The sequence below is a fragment of the Xenopus laevis genome, chromosome 3S (genome assembly GCF_017654675.1).
Source record: "Xenopus laevis strain J_2021 chromosome 3S, Xenopus_laevis_v10.1, whole genome shotgun sequence".
Taxonomy (NCBI): Eukaryota; Metazoa; Chordata; class Amphibia; order Anura; family Pipidae; genus Xenopus; species Xenopus laevis.
Window position 1 is genome coordinate 48,115,921 of NC_054376.1, and position 25,758 is coordinate 48,141,678.

At 37.7% G+C, this 25,758-nt stretch overlaps 1 long non-coding RNA gene across 1 annotated transcript in view; it reads right to left on the reverse strand.

Moving 5' to 3' along the window:
* Positions 1–368: 368 nt before the first annotated feature.
* The window catches only part of LOC121402155, a 197,212-nt gene continuing 171,822 nt past the window's right edge, over positions 369–25,758 (reverse strand). The window contains exon 3 of the long non-coding RNA XR_005966624.1: positions 369–2,003. This is a non-coding gene — a long non-coding RNA (uncharacterized LOC121402155). The remainder of the gene's footprint in view (positions 2,004–25,758) is intronic.

Consider the following 25,758-nt stretch of genomic DNA (forward strand, 5'->3'; position numbering starts at 1 on the left):
AGGCCTTGCTCAGCAGGGAGGACCGATGTGTGAAAGTGTGGGGATGTGTGTAAGGAATACTACAAACTCCGTTATGCATGGAAAATAATTACAGGCCGATGTGACTTAGTTAAGGTCTTGCTCCTTCTTATTACAATCAAAATTAATTATTATTTTATTCTGATAAAAGGAGATTAGATTGGTGCTGGGATTGTGTTAGACAAGCCTTGTGAAAGATTTTTCTTTATTAGATTCTCTCTGGCAGAGGAACTAATTAGTACTGAGTCTTCTAGCTGCCTCCACAAATGATCCAGTTTTTTTTCCTGCTCCCTGCTGTTGGCATGAAAACAATCACTGGTCATTCTGTCTGTTCACAATGCAGCAGCAGCAGCCTTTAATAATTGATAGCACCAGCAGGCGATCTGCAGCCAGCCCAGCACATTTACATTTTAGCCTTGCATGTAAGAAGGGAGCACAAACATGGTATACCTCAATTCTGATTTTTATTCAGCAAACATATTATAATCAATGCAGTACGTGAAATATGAGTTATGCATGTGGTTGCCTGCAATGTGGGTATTGTAAACAGGGGACCTTCCCGGAAATTTAAAGGAAAAAAAGGGAAATATGGCCGTTGTGTACTATATGTTTCTGTGCTATTTGGCTTGAACGACGCAAGATAACAATTTTGAATTTAAAAACAAACAGATAAAGAGAAAAAAAGTGCTAACCACTAGGTGCTCCAACTTGTTAGGCCCCCACAGGGATAATAATAGCTAACCCCAGGCCCGCACTCTCCCAGGGATGCCTTCTGCTGCTGCACTCTATTGCACATCATTTTCAGGCAGCAGCAATGATTGAAGGGAAAGAACAAAGATGGTGGATCAGCCTTCACTAGGATAGTAGCCCAAGCTGGAGCTATTATAATCACTAGGACGGAGTGCACAACACACTGGTACCAGATTATGCCTTTCCTTCTACTTTAAAGTCTTCTTTGCTTCAATTTTCCCTTCTACTTTAAATGAAATACCTGTTACTGTATAATAACCACAAAAAGCATGATGTTATCTAGATGTTTTCAATATGTATAAAGTACATCATGGAAGGACAGCATCTGTTAAACTAAAGCTTCCAGTTCCCACCTAGAACCAGAGGAGATACAGACATTAACAGCAGCAGGAGGATTGCAGGTTGAACATCCCTAATCTTCATGATTATATTACTTTCAGATTGTGGAACCTGCATGATCCTGGACCCCGTCTGAACTGATACTGTTTCTGTGTTTTTGCCATGTCCACTGAATATCAAAACACATTTTAGTGAGAACGTATTCTTTCAATGAAAAAGATTGAGAACTTCTAAGAACTTCAGCAAGCACTTCAGTTTGGAAGAGCCTGTGCACCCCTACAAGCGCTCTGATTGCAAAACCTATTTTGTAAAGTGCAGTTAATTGGCAAAATGGACTCTAGCCAATACAAGGCAATCAGTTCTGTTGAACATTAAACTACCCATGATGAATATACATCTACAACCATCAAAATTTCAATGCTACAAAACCAGAAGTTGGAATCATGTAAGTCTATACCATTTGTGACAGGAAGTAAGTTGATCCAAACGTCATTCCAGGAAATCAACTCATGAATGAAAACAGAAAACACTTTTGAAAAGTAAGTCTTTTTTACAAGATTACACCACGTTCACTATTTCCTAAGACACCTGTCCCCTTGCTACTGGTCCCAACATGATATTTGGGTAGGAGCTTTCTATAAAATTTCATTCATTCCAACCATGCCATATCTCCCATGAATTTCATTCCTACCATAGTTTAGATGATCTTTTCTGAAGCAGTTATGGGAAATTCTTTATGGTCAGTGAAATATTTAACAAAGTCAGCTGTGGAAACATTTTCAGACGTAAACGTTATATTTTGTGGGTAGTATGCCTTTGGGAAGATACACAGAAAAGTCTGACACCATCATTTTGAGAGGATTCCAAAGGCTGAAATTTGAGCTTGCCTTCATTATCTGAAAGAAAGAAAAACAGCCAGTTACAGAAGTACTTCCAGATGAAAATCACAGAGGTTGTCCAATTTCAAAAAAAGAATAATGATGAGAAGACAAAGTATTAGAAATATGGATGAACAGTAGAACTGCTATAAATGTATTCATTGACAAACAAAGTTGAGCATTATGCCAAACTATAAACAGTACAGATGGCGACACACGGTTGGGTCTGTCCAGTCTTAGCTCTTTGCTTGTTTGATGCTGGACATTAGTGATTTGGCGAATTTATTTGGCAGGCGCGAATTTGCACATTTTGCGGCAAATACATTCGTGAATTTGCCACGACAGTTCCAACACCAACGGTTCCGACGCCGGCACAATTTTGAAGCCGGCATCATTTAACAGACGAAGAAATACGATGTGATTAATGGCGGAGCTCTGCCCTTGCACGCCAGCTCCTGCTGAACTGCTGCTCTCGCGATGAATCGGCTCCTTCCAGCCGGCTTCTACTCACACACTCTCTGTCATCGCTGTATAGCGCTGTTCAAAGCATTATCGGAGTCTGGCTTGTTAGTATCAAATAAATGGCTTTATTGAGCGCTTTAACATAGCTGAGGAGGGGGATTCACATCTAACGCGTTTCGTGTCAGTAAACCTGACACTTCATCAGAGTGGTGAAGTGAAGTGTCAGGTTTACTGACACGAAACGCGTTAGATGTGAATCCCCCTCCTCAGCTATGTTAAAGCGCTCAATAAAGCCATTTATTTGATACTAACAAGCCAGACTCCGATAATGCTTTGAACAGCGCTATACAGCGACATCATTTAACAAACGTCCATTGATTTTAATGGGCGTCCAATGTCGCTGGCATTGAAATTGTGTCCGGCGTCAAAATTTGCATTTCACGAATTTCGCGGGAAATTTACGAAATTCATGGTGAAGCGAAACGGGAAAAATTCACCCATCACTGCTGGACATGCTTTTTCCAGTTGTTTGTGGAATCCAGTTGGGTTGCAAAAGCTGCAACAAGATAATGTATGCTTTCTAATCACAATAAAGCAGAGCAGCAAATATATTACAGATAGTTACATAGTTAATTTGGGTGGAAAATTGCAATAATCAAAGTTGGAATACACCAAATGATATATATATATACAATGTTCTCTGCACTCAACACATTAAACACAATAACTATATAACATATTTTGCAATATATTTAAGCTGTCCGACTACCTCAAAGTCATCTATGATCTGGCCAGTCCTATGCTCAATTTTCATCTGATTCATTAAGAATTCTCAGATTCATTAACAGTGGTTATAACTCCAAAACATGGTTGCCCTTTTATTGGCCGCCACTGGGATCATCTGACTATAGCTGGAAAGGGTGGGAGCTACAACATGGAGCTGGTCACTGCTCCTGTATAAACTATAACAGGCAAAGGAAAGTTGTGCTCACCACTGTTTTTTAAACCATTAAGTAGGGGTGCAATAATAAGGCTGTGGCCACAAAATTCATAAAGACAAATACAAAGGGTCTTCTGCACTCAACCCTTTATCAATATATTAAGGACATTGAGACATTTTGTGCCTTAAGCTACTAAAAATGCCTTACCCTTTAAACAAAACAGGGATTGTCCATATATTACAATATAGTTAAGCTGACCAACTACGTCAAAGTCATCCCCGGTCTGGCCAGTCCTACACTCAACTTTGATCTGATTTTCATGTTGTGGACATCTTGTGTGCCCTCAACGATCAGGAGGAGAAGGAGTCTAATGGACACAAATCCCCCCCTAGATCAGTGTGTAACCCAGGGGTTAGGACACATGATCCAAAAAGTGCTATAAAATTAAGTGCAGGTGACTCCTGATGAATAAAATATAAATAAATAATTAAAATCATTTAGAAATTTACAGCATCAAAACATGCCACAACCTCACTACCTTCACCCCGAAGAGCTGACTGTACTGGATATGTAGACATTGAGTTACAATATGATGCAGAATCTCAGAATGATGTTAATCTTAGCATGGGATTAACCTTCCTGCAGACAAATCTGTGTGAAGCTTCTAGACTGCAACTATAACACTAATGTGTCCCTGATTATATCATTTACAGTGATCAGTAATTCTTGGTCTTTTCAGCAGGGTTATGTAACTAACTTCCATGAACTGACAAATTAGTTATTAGACATGCATAGCTGTCTCCAAAAATGTCAAACCAAAATTTTAGACATTTTGTCAAAAGTTTCTGATTTACCACCACAGTAAAAATACACCAAAACTCCCAGAATCTAACAGCTGAATTATTTATAATAGTTAAAAATACAGAGTAGACAGGAAAGCTGGTAGAGATAAGGAAACTCATATTAACACAATGGATATGAAATTAAAATTGTTAAACTAAATTACTTTTTTCAAGATAATATCTAAAAACCAATACAAATCCCAAACCTGAATCTGTCTCCCAGATTTTCATAATCACAAAAGGATTAAAAAGCCTTATATTTTTGTGCTCCAGCATAATATTGTAAAAGCAAAGCAAGATAAGCTTGCAAAAAAAGTAAAATACGGTAGGCATTTAGTAGTCTATTTGAATAAAGTCTATGCAAAATGTCTCTATGGAGGCTTACTTGTTTCTTGCTTTGCCATATGTATAAATGTAAATAAACAAGGTAGTCAAATTGCATTGCTTAAAGCATATACAAACCTATAGTTTAGGGGGGGGGCATAATGAGCACAGAAACTATGTGAAACTGGTAAACGAAAGCCATATGGGCAACTGATCTAGTAGGATATTAATATGAGCCTCTTCCCCCCGGCTTGGCACAAAGACTGGGCTTCCATACATTATTTGTTCAGTCTTTTATCTGCAAATGTCACTGAGTCCTTGTGGGTTTCCATCACTGGAATCCGCATACAATTAATAGGTTATATTCTTAATGCAAATGCCAGGTACCTTCAAGCCTTGTACAAATTATGTTTTAAATAGCCTTGGTTTTAAATGTGCATTAAATACAATGATGTGCAAGAAAATATCTAAGAGATAATTTAGTAAAATAACACAGAGAGATATGGTAATTGCACGCACAATGACATTATTCCAGCTGAACCCACCAGTAAGTGCTTATTCTTGCAATTTTTTCCTAAAGCAAGGTCATTATAATTTTTTTACCCATTATGTAAATAGTTATTATAATAAATGTAATAAATATCCTGTGGAATTTATTCGGACTGGTTGACAAAACGTTTTATTGAAGAGAATCTAGAATACCTACTTATACACAGTAATTTTATTATTATTTATTCTTGTTTTTCTGCAATTGCCGCTATTGCATTTAATTGTATGATTTATTGATACTGTGCTGAAAAATATAGCCAGTTTATAATGGATACACTGAACTTCTTTATATTCTTTAGTTATTTCTTTTTTAAAATTGACATTTATTCAATGTTACACGGCATAGTTACCTGGTTCATTTGGACTAAAAAAAGTCAACTGTCCATCAAGTTCAAACCTTTCATGTAATGCCCCAATATTAGCGACTCACGTTATGAAAGACAAGAAAACACCTAAGTGTTAGAAGAATTTAAAGTTTTGGTTAAAAAAAAAAAATCAACAAAACCCTGCTTTAAATTTGTGGTTTTGTACAAACAAAACATTTGGTTAAGGACTCATCTTTGCTATCACTGTATTCAGGAGAATTAGGTCTTATATAATCAATCATCATGTTTTACCCAGTAAACTTAATTCTTGCAAGATACTTAACAGGGCTTGGAAAACAGCATACATAGGTGATCAGAATTATCTGGCATGAAAGCATTAAACATAAAGTATGACACTATCAAGCCTATCTAAGAAGACTTGGCTGGGCTTCCTATGACTACGTTCCTTCTTCTTGGCACTTAAAGGAAAATTATACCCCCAAAATTAATACTTAAGCAACATAGTTTATATCATATTAAGTGGCATATTAAAGAATCTTACCAAAATGGTACTGTATTTAAGTAAATATTGCCCTTTTAAATCTCTTGCCTTGAGCCACCATTTTGTGATGGTCTGTGTGTTGCCTCAGAGATCACCTGACCAGAAATACTACAGCTATAACTGTAACAGGAAGAAGTGTGGAAGCAAAAGACAGAACTCTGCCTATTAATTGGCTCATGTGACCTAACAAGTCTGGTTTGTTTGTTTGTTTGTTTGTTTGTTTGTTTGTTTGTTTGTTTGTTTGGTTTGTTTGTGTGCACAGTGAATCCTAGGATCTCAGGAGGAAGCCCTAATTTTTTAAAATGGCAGTTTTCTATTTATGATTAATCATTGGCACATACTGCTAAAAAATTATATTATGAAAATGCTTTATTTAAATGAAGCAGGGTTTTACATCTGAGCTGCTTTATGCAATATATTTCTATAGAGACCTACTTTGGCTGGTATAGATCAATGCCAAAAGTTTATGCATTTTGACACTCCTGCTTGTGTCTATATATTAATCATTCACTTAAACTCCACGGGTCAAGAACCTCCTTCCTGCTGTTGTCTCTTACTACATGGAACTTAATCTCTGTATGTTTGTTCTTTTTTTTCATATAATGCTTGTCAGGGTCAGACTGGTGAGTCTGGGGTCCACCTGAAGTGCAACTGTCAGAGCCTGGCATGTGAACTGAAAGGCCCTTCTCCCGGTTCCCAACCTCCCAGCCCCCCCCCATTGCGGGACCTATTTCCCTCTTCCCCCAGGTTCAGCCAGAGGAGAGCGGTAGTCTGAGTGGGGGACCAGATCTGGATCAGTGGGGCCTATGAAGGCCATGGCCTACTGGGTTTTGCTTAGTGTCCTGTGGCCCAATCTAGCACTGATGATTGTTCTCCCTGTGTGTACTTTTCTACATTGTAAAATTAAGCATTATATATTCTAGTAGCACATTATAAATAAATGTATACTATGTGGTAGAGTGCCCAAGGAAAAGTGTAAAAAGGTGTGTTTTACCTTTGATTTCTCCCCAATAGGAGATGGGAGATGTTAACTAATCAGAGCATAGTCTTCCTGTTTAATGGATATTGCTATCTGGCTCTGGATGCTATAGTTTCTGGAAGGAACAGGCAATCCATTACAGTGGTCCAGTTCACATTTTGGAGCTCACCTTCCACAGGAAGGCTATCCTGTGGAAAGGGTATTTAAACTTAATTGGAAGTTTAGAGAGGGTCTCTCAGCAGGGCACAGCAGGTAGGACACATGGCTGTGTTTGGAACTCCCAGTGGAGCTGGCGGTGCCGCCTGCTACTGCAAGAAGAGACAGATTTTGTTGTCTGTGTGGGGCACTGAGCAAAAGCCAGGAGGCTTAGAAATTCCCTCAAAGGCTGTGAGTTCAGGGGTGACCCAAACCTATGTTTTGACTGGTAGTCCACAAGGGGCCCAGTATAGTGAGGGGACACTTCATATGAAGGTAGCGCCCAGTGGGCAAGGATTTATTTATATGGTTTGTTATAAATACTGAATTGGTCACCACTGTTTGTGAATGACTTACTGTTTGGGAAAATAAACCAATGTTTCTTTGAAGAGCCTGTGTTTCCCTGTCTAACTGCTCCTTTCCCTATGCTGCCTGCCCTACCATTTGCTAAATTCTCCCAAAAGTTACAGGGCCGATTCACTAACTTCGAGTGAAGGATTCGAAGTTAAAAAACTTAGAATTTCGAAGTTTTTTTTGGGCTACTTCGACCATCGAATGAGCTACTTCAACCTTCGACTACGACTTCGAATCGAAGGATTCGTAGTAAAAATCGTTTGACTATTCGACCATTCGATAGTCGAAGTACTGTCTCTTTAAAAAAAACTTCGACCCCCTAGTTCAGCATCTAAAAGCTACCGAAGTCAATGTTAGCCTATGGGGAAGGTCCCCATAGGCTTGGCTAACTTTTTTTGATCGAAGGATAATTCCTTCGATCGTTGGATTTAAATCCTTCTAATCGTTCGATTTGAAGGATTTTATCCTTCGATCAAAGGAATTATCCTTCGATCGTTCGATCGAACTATCTGCGCTAAATCCTTTGACTTCAATATTCAAAGTCGAAGGATTTTAATTCCTAGTCGAATATCGAGGGTTAATTAACCCTCGATATTCGACCATCAGTGAATCAGCCCCTACGTGTGCAAGCTGCCAGTTTGCCACAACATAGAGGCACATTTATCATGGGTCAAATTTCGAATTCAGGTGAGTTTTTTTGAACTCCCTTGAATTCAAATGAATTCAAAATTCGACTTGGGGAGATTTATTAATAAAATTGGATTTTATTGGAATTATAAAAACTTGATTCAAATTTAAAAAACTTGAATGGCAGGAAGGCTACAAACATCACCAAATTGATCCCTGGACCTCTCCCATTGACTTATACAGTAATTCAGCATTTTTTATGTGGTGAATAGTCCAATTCGAGTTCTTAAAGAGTATGATAAATCTGAAAATGCGAGTTCGAATTAAAGCTCAAATTGAGTTTGGATAATTCACAATTCGAATTTTGAGAGTTTAATAAATCTGCCCCATTGTAATTTATATGATACCTTCTCCCACCAGGTAGGTCACTCTTGTTGCTGGTCAGATTGCAGCACATTAGGTAGTAGGAAGGGAGCACCCTATCAAATATATAATCAACACCTGTAATTGACATTATGCTACAGGATTGTCTGTTCTGATGGAACCATCTTCATTAGTTAAGATAGATGTTCTTATGACAATTTTAAAGAGAAATATTTTAAATACAGTAAATATTATTCAAAATGGTCAAATAATAATGAAATTGGAGCAAACTCCATGACATTGATGGCATGCCTGTTTCTATTTCTGTACAGTGATTTCAACATTTTCCACATGTTTTATTAATAATATTGATTTGCTGCACTATGATTCATTTATATTTTAGTGGCTATACTTCATTGCCAATACTAGGAAAATAGCACAAGCATTGTTGCTCTACATTTTAATACCCTCATTTCATGTTTTTGCTGTCGGTAATACAGCCATTATGTGAATAAACAGGAATTTCAGTATTAACAAGATGTGTTTATTATAATATTTAATAATAAGGCAGGGAAGTCATAATGTCAAAGCCTAAAAGGTCCTTTTATGACTTTAGTTCAATATCAGACATAGGGGCAGATTTACTAAGGGTCGAATATCGAGGGTTAATTAACCCTCGATATTCGACTAGGAACTAAAATCGTTCGACTTCGAATATCGAAGTCGAACGATTTAGCGCTAATCCTACGATCGAACGATCGAAGGATTATTCGTTCGATCGAACAATTAAATCCTTCGAATCGAACGATTCGAAGGATTTTAATACAACGATCGAAGGAATATCCTTCAATCAAAAAAACGCTGGCAAGCCTATGGGGACCTTCCCCATAGGCTAACATTGACTTCGGTAGCTTTTAGCTGCCGAAGTAGGGGGTCGAAGTTTTTCTTAAAGAGACAGTACTTCGATTATCGAATGGTCGAATAGTCGAACGATTTTTAGTTCGAATCGTTCGTTTCGAAGTCGAAGTAGTAGTCGAAGGTCGAAGTAGCCCATTCGATGGTCGAAGTAGCCAAAAAAACACTTCGAAATTCGAAGTTTTCTTAATTCGAATCCTTCACTCGAGCTTTGTAAATGTGCCCCATAGTGTTAAGACAATAAAAATGCTACTGCTGGAATCATACTCAAAGACAGCAAACCCTGCCTGGAGACACTGCACCTTTTCCACCAGCCATTAAGGTCACATCCAATCAGCACATAAATGTATTGATAAAAGAGTTTTCAGTTGTTTTTAGAGGAAAGGTTCTATCTGTCACTGAACTTCCAGCTAATAAATAGCTTTAGGAAATACAGAAAAATTGAGGCTTACACGGCTCACTGAAATCTTCTAGAAACTGATGAAGAAGACAGGTACATTTAGAGTGATGTCTTTACTTTTTTTATACTTTACAGAAACTGTTCTTTGTTTTGCCGTAATAAACATACATTCCTGTGTTCTTTATCTAAGACATTCCCCTTAAATGATTCAGAATAAAACTGTTCCTGGTGATGAGAAATATCGATTATCTATTTGACAGTCTTCTTGGTTTTGGGTGAACAAATGAATTTGCGTTGGTTGTGATTGTGAATCTAGTTTACCGCAGAAAGACATTTGTGGATATGACTTTTTTAAGGGTGATTTGGAAAAGGTTGTTTTAGGGGAGAATGATAATTTTTTTAATCCTCTGCATTGTATAAGATTTTGTTAACTGTATAATGTTTTGTTAAGTGAGTTACTAGCTGTTATGTATGGGTGGCCTAGAGGTATCCTTATGTACATTCGTTGCTGCTCTCTACTTGTGCTTTATTCATGAGGTGCAAGTAGAGATGCCCGCAGGTAGAAGGCACTTTATGAAGCCAGCATTAGAGAAGACCTCCACTGCTCTTGTTGAGTGATGCACTTTACACTTTGTCTGGATTGTTACACTAGCACAAGGGACAGAGCACAGCTTGCACCATAGTATGGGTAGGTGCAAATGTTTAATGTATGGGGCTCATGCGTCAGCTCTGAATGCAAGAGCATCTACAAACACCTTTGCTTTGTTAAAATACCATTCCTCAAAATTATCCTCTAAATGGGGGTCAAACTCGAGATTCCCTGGTGATCGTTCTTTAGAGTCACACATGTATTGATTGTGCATGTGGTATTCAGCCAAATTTATTGCCGAGGACCCCTGTGAGCCGCTTGTTCACAAATCAGTTGTCATAAATAAGTGGATGTAATGCAGGTATGAAGCAACTAAGCCCATTTCAATTTCTCATACAACTTATCGTGTTCCTCTCCTCTGTGATAGACTGGAATAAATGACTGCATACTGAAAACATCTAAATGTATTAGCAATGAAACACTCATTATTCATCCTGACTAAACTGCACTTCTGGCTACCTATCCAATGTATACTGAAATATCAACTGTCTCCTCTTAAATGTATCCACCTTTTATTTATACTTACACAATTAAAAGCTAAACTGATAAGACCAGGAGTCATGCTAAAAGAGTATGCATTACTGGAAAAATATAGGTACATTTGGATTGAAATTCGTGGCGGTAGAACAACTGAATCAAACCACGACCATGCACCACCTATGCCACTGAAGAAGCCGCTGAGCCGGCGAAACGCGTAGGGCAGCATAGGTGGACGGTGGTGAGAGTAGCTCTGACCGCTCCCAACGTAGATAGGCAGGTGCGCCTGGGAAAATGGAAGGGAGGGGGTTACGGTCCTGATAGGCGAAATACTTAACTATTAGGAACACTCAAACGATATTGGTCACGCTGAATTTTAGTACGCAATTTTATTTGTATGTTTTTAAGGACACGGACGGTCCAGCATTGACGTAATAAAATGCAGTGGGTTTGTTTGGTCGTGGGAAGTGTAGCACACAAAGGATGTGTTTGGTTTTTAACTAATTTATTAAAAGCTATGTTTTAAGTTATGGTGGAGGGGTTAAGTGTAAAGCTATCACTTGCACTTTTGATAGCGGTCTGAACTGGGTTGCTGGGAGTTGTAGGGCAAGTGTTCCGGCTTCAGTAGTTTTGGTGATTATAGATACATTGTATTCAACCTTGCAGACCAGCTATTAATTAGACATTGTTGCACAGTGGATGCTAATCTTAGCATTTCATTAATTAATTAGTTAATTAATTAATTAAATCAAAGTTGATCTAGGGACTCTTCCTATTTCCCTAATGGAAGAATTTGGAAGATCCCCCCCCCCTCTGATGTAAATTGGGGATGCTGCAGTGGGTTTATTTGGTCTTCCTCTAAAACAACTAGTAGTTAGACAGGTGTCACTAGTGATGGGCGAATCTGACCCGTTTTGCTTTGCTAAAAAATTTGTGAAACAGTAAAAATGTAATGCATTGAAGTCTATGGGCGACAATTTGTTTTTGATGCACGAGGCAACATTTTTTTCCATCCATTGGAGACTATGGTTGTTATTTCTGCAGCAAAACCTGGCAAAGAATTTTGCTCATCAATACAAATAGGTTAAACTTAATGGATGGATGTAACCACATTATATAATTACTACATAACTCTAATTTACAGTCCCCCCCCCCGGTTTGGGCAGTATGGTGCTTAATATACAGTGGCCTATTTGTAGCCAGGCCATTGTTGAATTATGGACTCTCACCATGGAGTAACCAGCTTTGAATTCATGCTTTCATGGGGGTATCATGAACATTTTAACATACTGTGATGGAATTTATGTATTGATGTATTTGTGTATTCAGAGTTCTTGAATTGTTGAATTGTTGCTGCCTTAATTAGAGTGATCAGTACTATTTTCTTTTTTTCTGTCTGCTATGAACACTTACTTCGGTTTGAAATCACAATTTCCATAATAATATAACAGGCCCAGTCTATGCTACATGTCACAAGGCATTTTGTTCCAAAATCTGAAGGATTTGTATTTTACAAAGGATCCTGTAGCTGGCACTCCACCTGCTCCATTGTTATAAAGCCAATTGGGTAGATCAGAGAAATTATATAGAGAAATGTGTAATGGAAAACTCAGCCAAGTTGCTGCTATTAATCAGAATTGTATTTCATTAAATTAAACAAGAAGAATATAAAGTGAAAGAAAAACTCTAACAAATAATCTACTCAAACATCTTTCAATTTTATTGTTGCTTTAGTAATCATGAAAACCCTTCAGCTGAGACAATATCCTATACCTTCCAATAATCATAAAGCAACATCACACACATTACAGTAGCTGAAAATTCCCAGCAGGACTTGTTAGCTTTGTATTCTTCCTCCTTTTAAAATCAATGAGTCACTTTCTCCTACAGCAGTATAAGGTTAAAGAATAGCATAATTGGGAGGCTGTGAGACACAGAGTGTGTTTGTGTGTGGTAATGAATTTGTGAAGTTTTATTTTTATATGATTAGGCAGGATTTACAGTAATATCATATCTGCCAGTAATACTTGTGTTTTGTTTCTTGCATGGAATAAAACTGCAGTTTATGGAAGCTAGCAAGATTTACAAACAGCTCATCCGGTTTATAAAGTTCCCTGCATGGTCACCAAGTAGTCCTTACAAGCTCAGCATCTTCAATTGTTTCAGAATATTCTAACAGACCTCTCTGTGGTTTTTCTCATTTGACAGTTTTAGTGCTGCTTCTTCCCTGCACCAGGTCTAACGGGTTCTCTGATCAAATAATGAAACCGCTACTGAGCTTAAGAACTGATATAAGTTAAAAGCCAAAAGAAAAAAATATCCTCTCTCCATAGGGCTTTTCTATTGATCCAGCACAGAAAGCACAGGTTTGACTAAAAGACAAAGTTTTAAAGCGTTATTAAACTGCCTGTATGTTTTTGGAGGTTGGGTGAAAACAGAGTTCCTAGAGGAAACCTTCGTAGACATAAGCAGAACATACAGACTCATTGCAGACCGTTTTCTGCCTGGAATTGGACTACAAACATAGTTCCCGACTCAACCAGAGGCATTTGGACCTTTCTTTATGTCCCAAAACCATAGGTCACTCTAAACATGATTGGGCCTATTTACAATTCCAGGGCCATTTTTTACACTTTGCCTACTGCGAAGGGTATTGTGAAAATATTTACAGGCCTCTAAACTCTTTTCTGGACTGCAGAGAGCTGTGGATTTCGCTTTGAATGGAATGATGCCTGTGTTTGGCAGTGCTTCATTAAGGGGTGGCTGTGGGAAGGAACATAGAGCTGCACTCTTTTTTTAATTTATCGCTCAGAGCAGAGAGCAGTGTCCAGGAGGGTGCAAGTGTTTAGGAAATGAGCACTAATGGACACGCTCTTGAGCCCCTTATTTTTCTTAGTAGCCCAACAAAAAAAAATCTATAAAGACTCACTCCTGACTCCACAATCAAATATCAAAGGACAAACTTCAAAGCACTAGGCATGCTTTTATCCATGCAGAACTCCTTAAATTGCAGCATTTGAAATGAAGAAAAGAAAATATAGACAACACCTTCCCAAAAACTAAAACTATTTTTTATTAGTTCATTAAAAAAAACAGGTGGTTGCTGTGTAATAAAAGCCTAGCGTGTTTCGGGAACACCCCTTCATTATAGACTTTTTTCTTGCACTCGTGCCCCCCTAGGGTTATGAATGACCCCTTATGTTCTTATGTCATACAGAATTATTGTCCCAAAGGCAGACGTGTGTCTAAAATCCTACACTAAATGGCAGCATTGAGGGCCTGGTGTTTTATATACATATTAGGTAGATATGAATTTTAAATTTTTCATATAGACAAGCCATTTGTTTAGTAATGTTTCCCCAGTGAGTGAGAATGTGAGCCCAAGGGAGGAATAACACTTCCACTGAAGAAGAGGACTAAGTCCTATGACATTTCTGTGCCATTAACTTGCAAAGAAAGCTTTAGCGCAGCTTCCCAGACTATTCTTTTATTCCCACATGGTAGAAAAGGCACACTTTATCCTTGCTCTCAACCAACAACAGCCACTATTGTCTTAACACTTTCACACGATCAGCTGTTATATCAGGCTTGGGATTTATAAAGACGTAGAGGCAGAAGAGCAATAAGAGTGAGTCACTGGAATGGAGCTGCAATAAAATACAAGCTGGAAGAAACACAGTATCAGTGTACAGTATCTCTCCTAATTTATCTTCCCCAGATTTACAATGATGCTGCTATTATTATCAGCTTGAACCATGGAGAACTCCATTCAAAGTAACAGATTGGATCCACTCATTATTATTCATGTACAGCATAAATATCACACCAGGCAGATAAACCCTAATGCTCTGCTAATATCAATTCTACCTTAGATATAATGGAGCATAAGGGTGAAGGTGAAATTCTGGAGTAGTATTGCCAAAAAATAAGATTCCCCTCAACATCAACAACAACAAAAAAGGAGCATACAGCAAGTTTTGGAGAATTAACTTTACAATGGTGAGAATTCTCATTGCATTGGTGTAAATTCACATCTCTTCTCCCTTCTCCAGTTGAAATATCTCCAGTAAATATTTTATCATTTACTAAAGGCACAAGAACTAATTTTCGCCAAGAGAAATGTCTCCATTTTCAGGCTGGAGATCTTCCATAATAAAGATAGAGCAGACACTTTTGAATTTCTACATCACCTCTGCTATGCTAATTTCCCACATACTGTGGTGTTCATACAATTGGCCTGTAGATGTCACTGTGCTTATACTTATACTGTGCATACTTCCTGGTAGCTTAAAAGTGAAAGCTTACTGTTGTGTAATGCCTGCATGTCTCTGCTAATAAAGCACTGTTATACTCTATTCATTCTCGGCTACCCAAAACATAATACATACGTTATTTCTTCATGGCGAAAATTCTCAAGAGAAATTCCCCACTAGAGAATTCATGCCAGGAGATAATTAACCAAATTTCTCTTATTATTATCACAGGGGGCTCTGGACTCAATTTTTTTTAACTTGTATGGGTTGGTTCTGGCCATCAGTGGGGTGGTGGGATCTGGGGAGGACAGAGCCCAGAAAATGATGGTTTACTGGGTCCTGGATTTCTGATGGTGGCCCTGGATACGGATGCCAGCTGCCCAGTTTTGACCAGGACAGCCAGGTTTTCTGAAGGGTTGCCTGAATAAAAATTAACCGCCCATTTTCCATATAAGGAATACCGGCCAGGATTTACCTAGATTGACATGGCAATTGGCCAAATGCTGGTCTTCATAGCCCTGCCATGTCACTGCTCTGCCAACTGACATCACTGCCCCGCCCCTTTTGCCCAGACTTCACTGCCCCTAAAGGTGCCAACCCTAACTACAGAATATGCCAGCGCTTTATAAATAAAGAATACTAGTAATTTACAGATCTGCACACAAGTAAAGAACATTTCTCAAAGGCAAAAATTGTAAAAGAGTTTCTCCCCCACTGCAAATCATCGTACCTCTCTGTAAAACTAAATCATGGCTAGTGAGGGTAAAAATGGTGGCTGTAACTCCTTATGTTTTTTGCAGCATTTTAATGTTTATTTGCCTCATCAATATTTGAATCTAGAAATAATTGGAATGATAAATACAGCAATAATGTCACTGCAGTGTTCATGTGAATAATTGATGTTTCATGTGAAAGTGGTGCAGAGAACTGTGAGGCTTCCAGGGCCTCTTCTCCAATAGCGCTGTGTATTAATCACATTAGGAGGAGGGAATGAATGTTAGGATAAAGACAACTAAATGACCAGAGTGATAAATACTTATATTCATCATTGTAAAGCACAATGAACAATACGTAGAGAGAATGGAATTGAAAATTGGATATGGCTTTCAAATGAAAACGTGTCTGAAAGCTCAAATAGCTAGTCTGAATGTATAAGTGATGTTTGAAGGGAAAATGGCAAATCTGCTACAAATAGAAAAAAGCAGTTGCTCAGGTTATAGTAGAGGAAAGGAGTAAACCAGGCTCAGACTGGGCCAGCAGGACACCAGGAAAAAACCCAGCCCCAGTCCAACACTGGAGTAAACACTGGCAAGGAACTCCAGGAAATCATAAAAGATTTATGTGTCTTGGCAAGTAGCAGGACACAATTGATTTACTCTGAAAACCATTACTATCATGGTTTTGTTTAAATAAGCAATACTTTATTTCTTGGATTATTATTTGTTTTATCTCTAATAGTACAACTTTGCACAGTGCAAATTCATGTTAACAGAGAAATAGTTGAAGTGGGGAAAAATTGTGGTTCATGGATTCCCATACTTGTTGGTTCCCCTTGCACAGTAAAAATTGGCCTTTGTGTTTTGCTTTAGTGCAAGAGTCTACCCTCTCAGTGGGGTAGATACCCACTCCAAAGAGACCATAGTGGTTGAAAGAATAGTTGACCCACAAAATCTTGTCATGCAACAGCACCGTATTTAGTAGGATCCTACACCACAGCTGTAGTGGACGTCTGATCAGATAAATTCAGATGGCATATTTAGTTTATGCATCTACATTCAACATATTTATTAAAATATTTACTAAAACCTGACTTTTTATCACTATAATGAAAAAAAGTTCCAACTAAACTTGCAAACCTGAATTCTCTTAATTTACCAATAAATCTAATAGGAAAAGTTGGTGACAAACTTGTGCGTCAAATCGACTTAATCAAATCTGATCTGATTTTTAGCAGCTTTGAAGTATAATAAATCTGAAAAATTCAAGGTTTTTTTCCCCTTTAAAAACTCAACCAAAAAAAATCATTCACAATCACACCTGACTAGACTTAGGGGTTTATTTACTAAACTCTGAATGTAAAAATCATGAAAAATTCAGACTTTTAAAAAATCATGAATTTTTCCAAATTTATTAAACCCTGAGGATGGAAAAGTCTGAATCTGAAAATCTGCATCTCAGACTTGTAGAGGTTTCATATAAGTCAATGGGAGAAGTGCCAATGATTTTTTGATGTGCGCTGGGGTTCGTGCAATACCCCGAAGTTTTCATTGTTTTCGGATGGAAATTCCAAAAAATTCGTAAAATTTGTGAAAATCGGATGAAAAAATCAGAAAAAACTTGAAAATCAGATTTTTACCGGCAAAGCAAATTTTCGGGAAAATGTAATAATAAATAAGCGTTAAAAACCCAAGAGGATTTTGATCAGAGTTTGTAGCAGAAAATATTGAGATAAATTCGGACTTTGATAAATAATCCCCTTACATAAGAACAAAGAAGATTTAAGAAGTGTGCTGAAAAGACAAAAAAAGACAAAAAATAAAATAAAAGATGTTTATTGGGGTGTATAGATGCTTACATAGATGTTTTATTTTGGTAAAATCAGCTAAGAGGTCTCAGTACCTAAAGATGGAGTGTGCAAAACGTAAGTAAGTACCCACCGCCTAACAAAATGGATGAGAACACTATTAGGGGGTTATTTATTAAAATCCAAAAATATCTCACACAGGTTATTTCCCCTTATCAATACATTTTCCCGAAAATCTCCTGTGTGGGAAAAAACTACTATATACTACTGATTATGAGGCTTAGAATAGTGGCCTAATGACCATATGATTTTCAACATGGGAGTCAAGCTATGGAGCACTTGCATGCCTAAATGCCTATTGCTATGAAAGAAGCAGAGAGGAAATGAGGTTAGAGAAATGCATAGTTTGCCAAATCTATCATTAGCTCAAGAAATCTCAGACCTGCTTGTAAGACAGAACTCCTAACTTTTAAATCCAGAAACCATGAGAAACAGCCAATTTCCTCTTCTCCAGAATGTTTATATTAAGTATGGGATGTATACTCTCATTTACAGAAAAATAATTAGATGGTAACAGAAGTGGTTGAGAGGATGGAAGTAGGCCACGGATGAAGGATAAAGGTAAATAATTTAAATTCTAAATGCCCCTATATTTCTAACTTATTAACATCACTAAAATATAGTTAAACATTACTGAGCCACACTGAATCCATTTCTACCACTATGTTTTTTTTTATTATTATTGATTGCCCTGAGTTCGATGTTGAAGGTTCTTTTTTTTACTGTACAGTTGCCAAGTGTCACAAATTTGTGGGTCAGCCCTTATTTTTGATGCCATATGCCTATATTTGTTGGAAATGTCCCAGGCGCTGAGTGATCAGCAAAAGTGGATAAAACATATCAATAAAAATGGGCCTGGTCAGTGTTGGACTGGGACACCAGGGGCCCACCCAAAAACCTTAGACCAGGGGCCCACCAAAAAAACATAGATTAGGGGACCACTCTCAGTACTATTATTCTTCTTCTGCTCACTCAACCTCTGTTCTCCTAGTCTCTATTCTTTACATACTATAATCTATTATTCCATCTATTTAGCCTCTTTGTTCTCAAAGAAATAGGGAATGGCCATGAAATAGGCCAAATGTTTAGCAGCACAAGGGCCCACAGACACCTGGGACCATCAGGAGTTGTCCTGGTATCCCGGTGGGCCAGTCCGACACTGGGCCTGGTAAACAACGATGCACTATATTCCAGATCAGACAGAAAAGTTTATTATATGGGTTTTCATTCCCAATAAGCCTGATTCATTTTGTGCTTCTTCTTATTAGCTCATAATGAGGTTACAGATAAATGACAATTTTAGTGTTACAGATAAATGACAATTTTAGTGTATCAGTCATATCGCCATAATTCCAACAATAAAGGAGACACGATAAATGCCCAAATCCCACTGTATTTGGCCTCCAAGCTAAACATTCAGGAGTATCTGTTGACATTGTCCCCAAAACACTCCCTAACTTGCTTTCGGGCTGGGCCTCCTCAGCCTATGCTCCAGGCTACCCAGTTTTAGAAACACTGCCGTATAATCAAAAGTATAATACCAGTAGCCAATAGCATGTTACATTAAATTCATTATTCATTGATTAAAGGTTGTATTTGGTATATAACAACTACTGGTACTATTTGACATCATATGGTTGAATACAGAAATTAGGAGTAGAAATTGTATTTGTGCTTCTGCGCACCAGAGACAATCATTGAGCTGATCACTTTTAGGGCGTAAGTTTCAAGAAAATAGTTTCATACAAAAAAATACGTAATTAATTGGCAGCCTCTTGGCTGTATATGAGCCCCAAATGGTACTTTCACTGATGGGGACTTGTTCATATATTCATAAGGAAAAGCTAGAAATCCCATCAATTGAGAATAAGTTGGACTGTGGATATTTTCTACATTTGTTTGCTCCCTATCATGTGACCTTGAATAAATCAGATTAGCACCATTTTTCAAACTAATATTAATGTTCTGGTTCAATACTACCAAGAGATACAATATTTTCCCACTCACCCACTTGCTGGAAATACTGTGGGGGCACAAAGAACTTTAGAAATATTTTCTGGGACTGTCCTATTATTCAGCCCCTATGGCACTATATCAGCACACCCCTACACCAGCTTCTAGCCCATCCAACCCCAAGAGATCTATTCACTATTATTGTTTGGCATAGTCCTATACAGCACCATAAACATAGCCAGTCTTTGGCTAACAAAGTTCTAATAGCAACCCAAAGGACAGTTGCAGCCAAATGCAAGATGATTGAGGTCCCGCCCCCCCTCTAGAAAAAGTACTAAAAAGGGTCAATGACATCAGATTATTTCAGTTAAACATAGCCTGAATACAAATATCTGATATGAGCTAGTGGGGTCTACTTCTTGAAAAGAACAAAATCCTAGCACCTACATGTTTAAATACCCCTTACATATTATGCCAGAGATCTGTATTTGTATCTGTTTTGTAGCCTTAGATCTGAACACAGCTCATTATATCATCTACTTTATGTATCTCCCTGTTGGGGCACTACCCAACAGCAAGCAGCCTTGATGTCTTTAAGCAGTAAGATGAATCTGTTCTTACTATGTTCAAACTACAATGTTCTTACTTTGTGAAATAAATACCTTTAATAAAATCACAAAAAGGAGTGTATACATCTCAGTCTGAAAAGCATTGCACAGAAAGAAATTCAACAAGACTGAATGGAAACGTTTTAAAGGATTCAGCCAGATGCTTCCCTGGATGGTTATGAGATATTATATGAATTAATGGGTTGTGTGTAAGGAAGCACTAAAGGATACCATATGATCAGTCAAATCAAAATGTTCAGAAGATACAAATATAAATGTAAGTAATTGACTTCAAAGACAAAAATTACTTCATTCAATTATTCCTTGTTTCGGTAATTATGTTTTCCAAAATTCCCGATGAGCATGGCTATCAGTTTGTAAAATAAATATTTCCAGATATATAATTTCTTCACTTCTCAGGTGACTTGTGACCCCTGATCACAGAACATTATGTTAAGACAACGGTTATAAGACCTTTCCAAATATACTACCTGCAGAAAATGTATAGTAGTACAAGTTATGTAATCCATTTTCCAGAAACTCGGTATCCTGAAAGCTCCGGATTTTATTCAAATAATCCAAATTTTGAAAAATTATTTCATTTTTCTCTGAAATGATAAAACAGTACCTTGTATTGATGCAAACTGAGATATAATGAATCCTTACTGGAATATCTGGGACAGAAAATAAGTGTTCACTCCATAGTCAGCCCTTATCGACCTTCCACCTGGACTTTCAGGTGTATCTAGAAGAGCCAACAAGCATTAGCTTTCACCCAAACTGGTCTTCAGCCTGAGCTCCCCTTCATTTAATCATAAACCCTAATACCTCCTTACCATTTCCCCTGGCTTCATATAAAGAGATTATAACATAGTAAGGGTGCTGTAGGAACTCTAAACATCAGTACAAAGACCCCAGATCTTGCCCTGATGTGTTTGTTTTAAACCATATGACAAATGGATTGGTATTCGGCAGGGGAATAACTACAGAGGAAGCAGACCCTGCGGCTGCAGGGGGCCCCAGGCGATATAGGGGCCAATTGAGCCCTAATTAATATACACTTTTTATAAATATTGCTAAAACAGGTCAACCTCTAGACATTTTGGGGGCCTGAAAAATAATTTGCTGTGGGGCCCAGCAACATCTAGCTTTGCCAGTGGTATTTAGTATCTGTGGGTAGATGAGACATACATCCCTATCGTATTTAAAATAAACCCAGTAAATTGACAAATATTTTCACAGATTTTTATGGGGATTAACCCTCTTAAAGGAATTGCATGCTTTAGACATAGAATACAATGTAACCTGTTTCGAGCGCCTTTAAAATATTACAGAAGGCAGTCACACCTGCTCTTATAAGCTGCACATAAAATGGATTAGGGTAAAAGCTTAGAAGGCAGTAGACTGGCTTACTGACACAGTGCACAATAGCTTTCTTTAGCTGTTGGAAAAAAAGTCCACTACATTATAGAAAAATAAATTCAGCCAAAACTGAGACGACAAAGTGAAATAATAGTGCAGCTTATCATGTGCATAGTTTGGGTTCAGACTCAAACGCTGCTTGTCATTTCTGAAGCACATTTCTCAACAGTTTATTTTTTCTCAGTTAATCGGGACTGGGCATATGGCAGTGCATTCACAACTGGTTTTAACAATTCTTTCTTTTCTATCTTTTTTTTGTTGTTGTTGTTAAAACCCCTACTAGCATCCATATACTGTATCTTCCGTGTCTCATCAGTTGTAAAGAAGACGAGTCTCCTGAAATTCCCATGAGCCTCTACACACGCAAAGGAAGTTGTAGCCAAGCTTGCCAATCATCGGAAAGGGTTGAATGAATGTATTCATCTGATTCATATGACTGGCTTTATTCATTTCTGAAATAAGGGAATATTGCTTTTCTACAAAAGGTCCAGCTTACCCATTCTATATTAATTTTCTTATTCATTGATATCATTTCAGTCCAAGGCTGCAGTTGCTCATGAACCTAAATTAGAAACATGCATGCATTTAATTATATTTTATTAGAAAAATTATTAAAAGTCCATATATTATCCCAATTCTATCTGCTAAGATAATATTTGGTAATTCTATTGTATAGGTCAACCACAGGCAGACCCCTTGATATTATGCAGGGTTGCTAGCAGGACTCATGGGGCCCAAACTACTAATTTAGATAAGCTCATTAGAAAGGCTCCCTCAGGGGGCCCCAATTATTACATTGGTCACTGGGCCCCTGTGCAGAGGGCCCTGCCAACAAGAAGAATGGGGCCATAATAATAAAAATGTCCCATCTCACATATAACATACCCCTATCCACCCCAGCTATGCCTTATTATGTCAAAACTACAACCAAAATACACACAAGCCCCACGTTCCCATGAGACTATTTGGTCCAATAAGACTACTTGATACTATGAGCAGGTCAGACCATTTTATGTTATAAGTAAAGTCTCTCTTCTGTAGAATGTCTCTATCTATGAAAACTACCACCTTAGGTAAAGCCAAATTAAAAAATGAATCCCTATATTATTTGCAACTGATATGGGGAGATAAAGGTGTAAACTCTATATAATTCACAATTTAAATTAAATTAAAAGTGATTTAATCTGCTCTTTCAGTCCAAAGGGCATATTTGGGTACTATTTCTATAGAAAGTCACTTAAAATGACCCTTGAGTTAACTTTTAGTAAGATGTAAAGAGTGACAACTTGCAATTGGTTTTGATTTCTTTATTTATTTGTGGTTTTTGAGTTTATCTTTTTATTCAGCGGCTCTCCAGTTTGCAGTTTCAGCAATGTGGTTGCTAGGATCCAAATTACCCTAGCAAAAATACACTGATTTAATATGAATATGAACAGGAGATGTCCTGAACTGAAAGATGAGTTGATAAAGTAACAAAAACAACAAATCTGTAGCCTTACAGATCATTTGCTTTTTAGATGAGGTCAGTGACCTCATTTTGAAGCTGGAAAGAATCAGAGGAAAAAGGCAAATATTTAAAATAAAAATAAAATAAATAATGAAGACCAATGGAAAAGCTGCTCATCATTGGTAATTCTATAACATACTAAAAGGTAACTTTCCAGCACATTTTTGGAGGTTTGGATTTTTATAAATATAACAGTCTCCCTTTAAGTATCAGATTCATTTGCGCAATGGGGCATTACACTTGAAGAACTCCACAGCGGGTCTAAACCAGTGAATACCCTCAATCTGCTTATACAATTCTCCTTATAACCAGCTAGTGGATGCACTACATTTGTTGAGGCACATAATTACTATTGCCTGATACTGGTAGTGCCATTGAAAGTGAGTCACACAAATCTTATATCCACAGAATTCTGAATAAAGAATCCAAGACCTAAAGGATCAAAGAATGTTAATTTTGTCAAGTGCAGATGATAGGGCCCATGCAACATGCAAATTGAGACACAATACTCAGTCTTTCTTACCCAACATTCTCCCCCCAAAATTTAAGGAGTGTGGTACGAAATTGGAGTCTGGTTTGCATCACTTCTGGCGCTTACATTAAAAGAACCTTTTTGCTCTTGATTCTGTTGACATAAGCCTGATTGCTTGATGCAACCTGCTGTGAGAACCCTATAGTTACCATCACATTCAGAGTGTTAGGATCTTCAGGGTTCCACAGCATTAAAAGGCGAATGATCCAGTAGAAAAGGCAGGACAGACTTAATGGCACTTGGTGCAACGATATGGAAGGGCACGGAGTGTGTTTTTAATGAATGGAATAAATACATGCAACATTTACATCAACTGATGAACAAAATTTTTGCCAAAATGACGCCGTAGACTCCAATGGGTAGAAAAAAAATCATCCATAGACTTCTTGCCGTTTTGCAGATTTTCAGTGAAACGGGTCAGATTCGCCCATCACTATTTCCATCCATTTTGACCATACTTGTTCTTAATGATCCCTTATCTATGCGGCTCCTTAATTAATGTCAATCACCGTGCCTAGGGCAATAAATATTGCAGCAAGTCAATCACCATCTTGGGGGGATTACATAAAAGGATGTCCAAATTGTGCCCACCAGGGGACTATTCAGTTATCATTGGCTGCAGGTTGGACATCTCATACTGGTGAAATTACAGCTACGTACCACAAATGGCACAGTAGAGGAGATGAATGCTATTTACCAGTTCTCCCATGCTTTTACAACTTAAAAAGCAACCTTATTTTTATTATATGTCAGTGTTTTTTTTTAAGTACCAGTAAACAAAAGAAAGCAAAAGCAAATTAGCAGAATGATTGGTTCATGTTATTTTTAGATCCTTTTAAATTGCTCCATTGACAGGAGAGTATTGTTTGCCACAGGGGGACGGGAACATGCCTGTAAGTGCTCTCTGTACAGGATCACTGGAGCAGTGCAGGGAGACATTATTCCTGCTGCCTGTAGTGCATGCCATCTATCACTTTGTAATAGTACCTGATTATTCCGGGACAGGAGCCATCTGGTGGGGAAATGGAATGAGAATGCCTGCTTCCCTGAGAATTGCTATGAGAGGATTTCTGTATGGCACATTTACTGTATATCCAGCTTTCTTTTGGGTTCTGAAACTGTACTAAGGATAGAAAACCACTGTTAGCTTACATAACCCGATTAAATACTTTTAATAAAGAATAAAGGAAATTGTTTCTGCTTGCAGTTTGGGAATATAACAGTATTTTAAGATATTAACAAAAATGTATTCTGCATGCCTTCCATGGTGTCATTTCATCCACATCCAGATACTATGAATCCATCTCTACCCCTGACAAAGCCTGAAATGAAAGTTTGAAAGCTTCAATATGCAATGTAGGGTAACTCCCAAATGAAAGAGCGTTAGCCTAAAGCCTGAGGCCAATTCAGCTTGGACAGCATTTACCAAGTATTACCAGAAACGCTTCATATTTAATTTAAAGTGGGAAAAAGCTTTGTCCCGTTGTAAATTGCAACAATTCTATAATTGGAGGGAAATTAATAGATTATAAAGCCAATCGAGAAGTAAAGTCTGCAGCTTAAAAGCATGTAATTATTTATTATGGTGAGTGTCCTGGAAGCAAACCTGAGGATAAAATGCAGGGGTGTTGCTAGCTTCTGAAAATGACTGGAGCACAGATCTAGGCCTGAAAAGGGGTTGTCAATGCACATTGCTACATTCTGCACTCTGGTAGCACCGTTACTGTAAATGATACCATCTCTCGGAATAATTTAAAATATGATTTTGCATTTCAAACAGTTAGTGGATGTTAATAGGCAAATGCTATTTAAGCCTAGTCATTTTCCTGATAAACATATTTATAGATGTAAAATGGCTGCTGTAATTAGAATATGGGTGAAATAAAGTACAAAGCCATCCCTGTTTGGTGTTGAATATATTTCAGCAAATATGTATAATAACGTTGCCTCGTTGTTTTGTGCAGAACTGC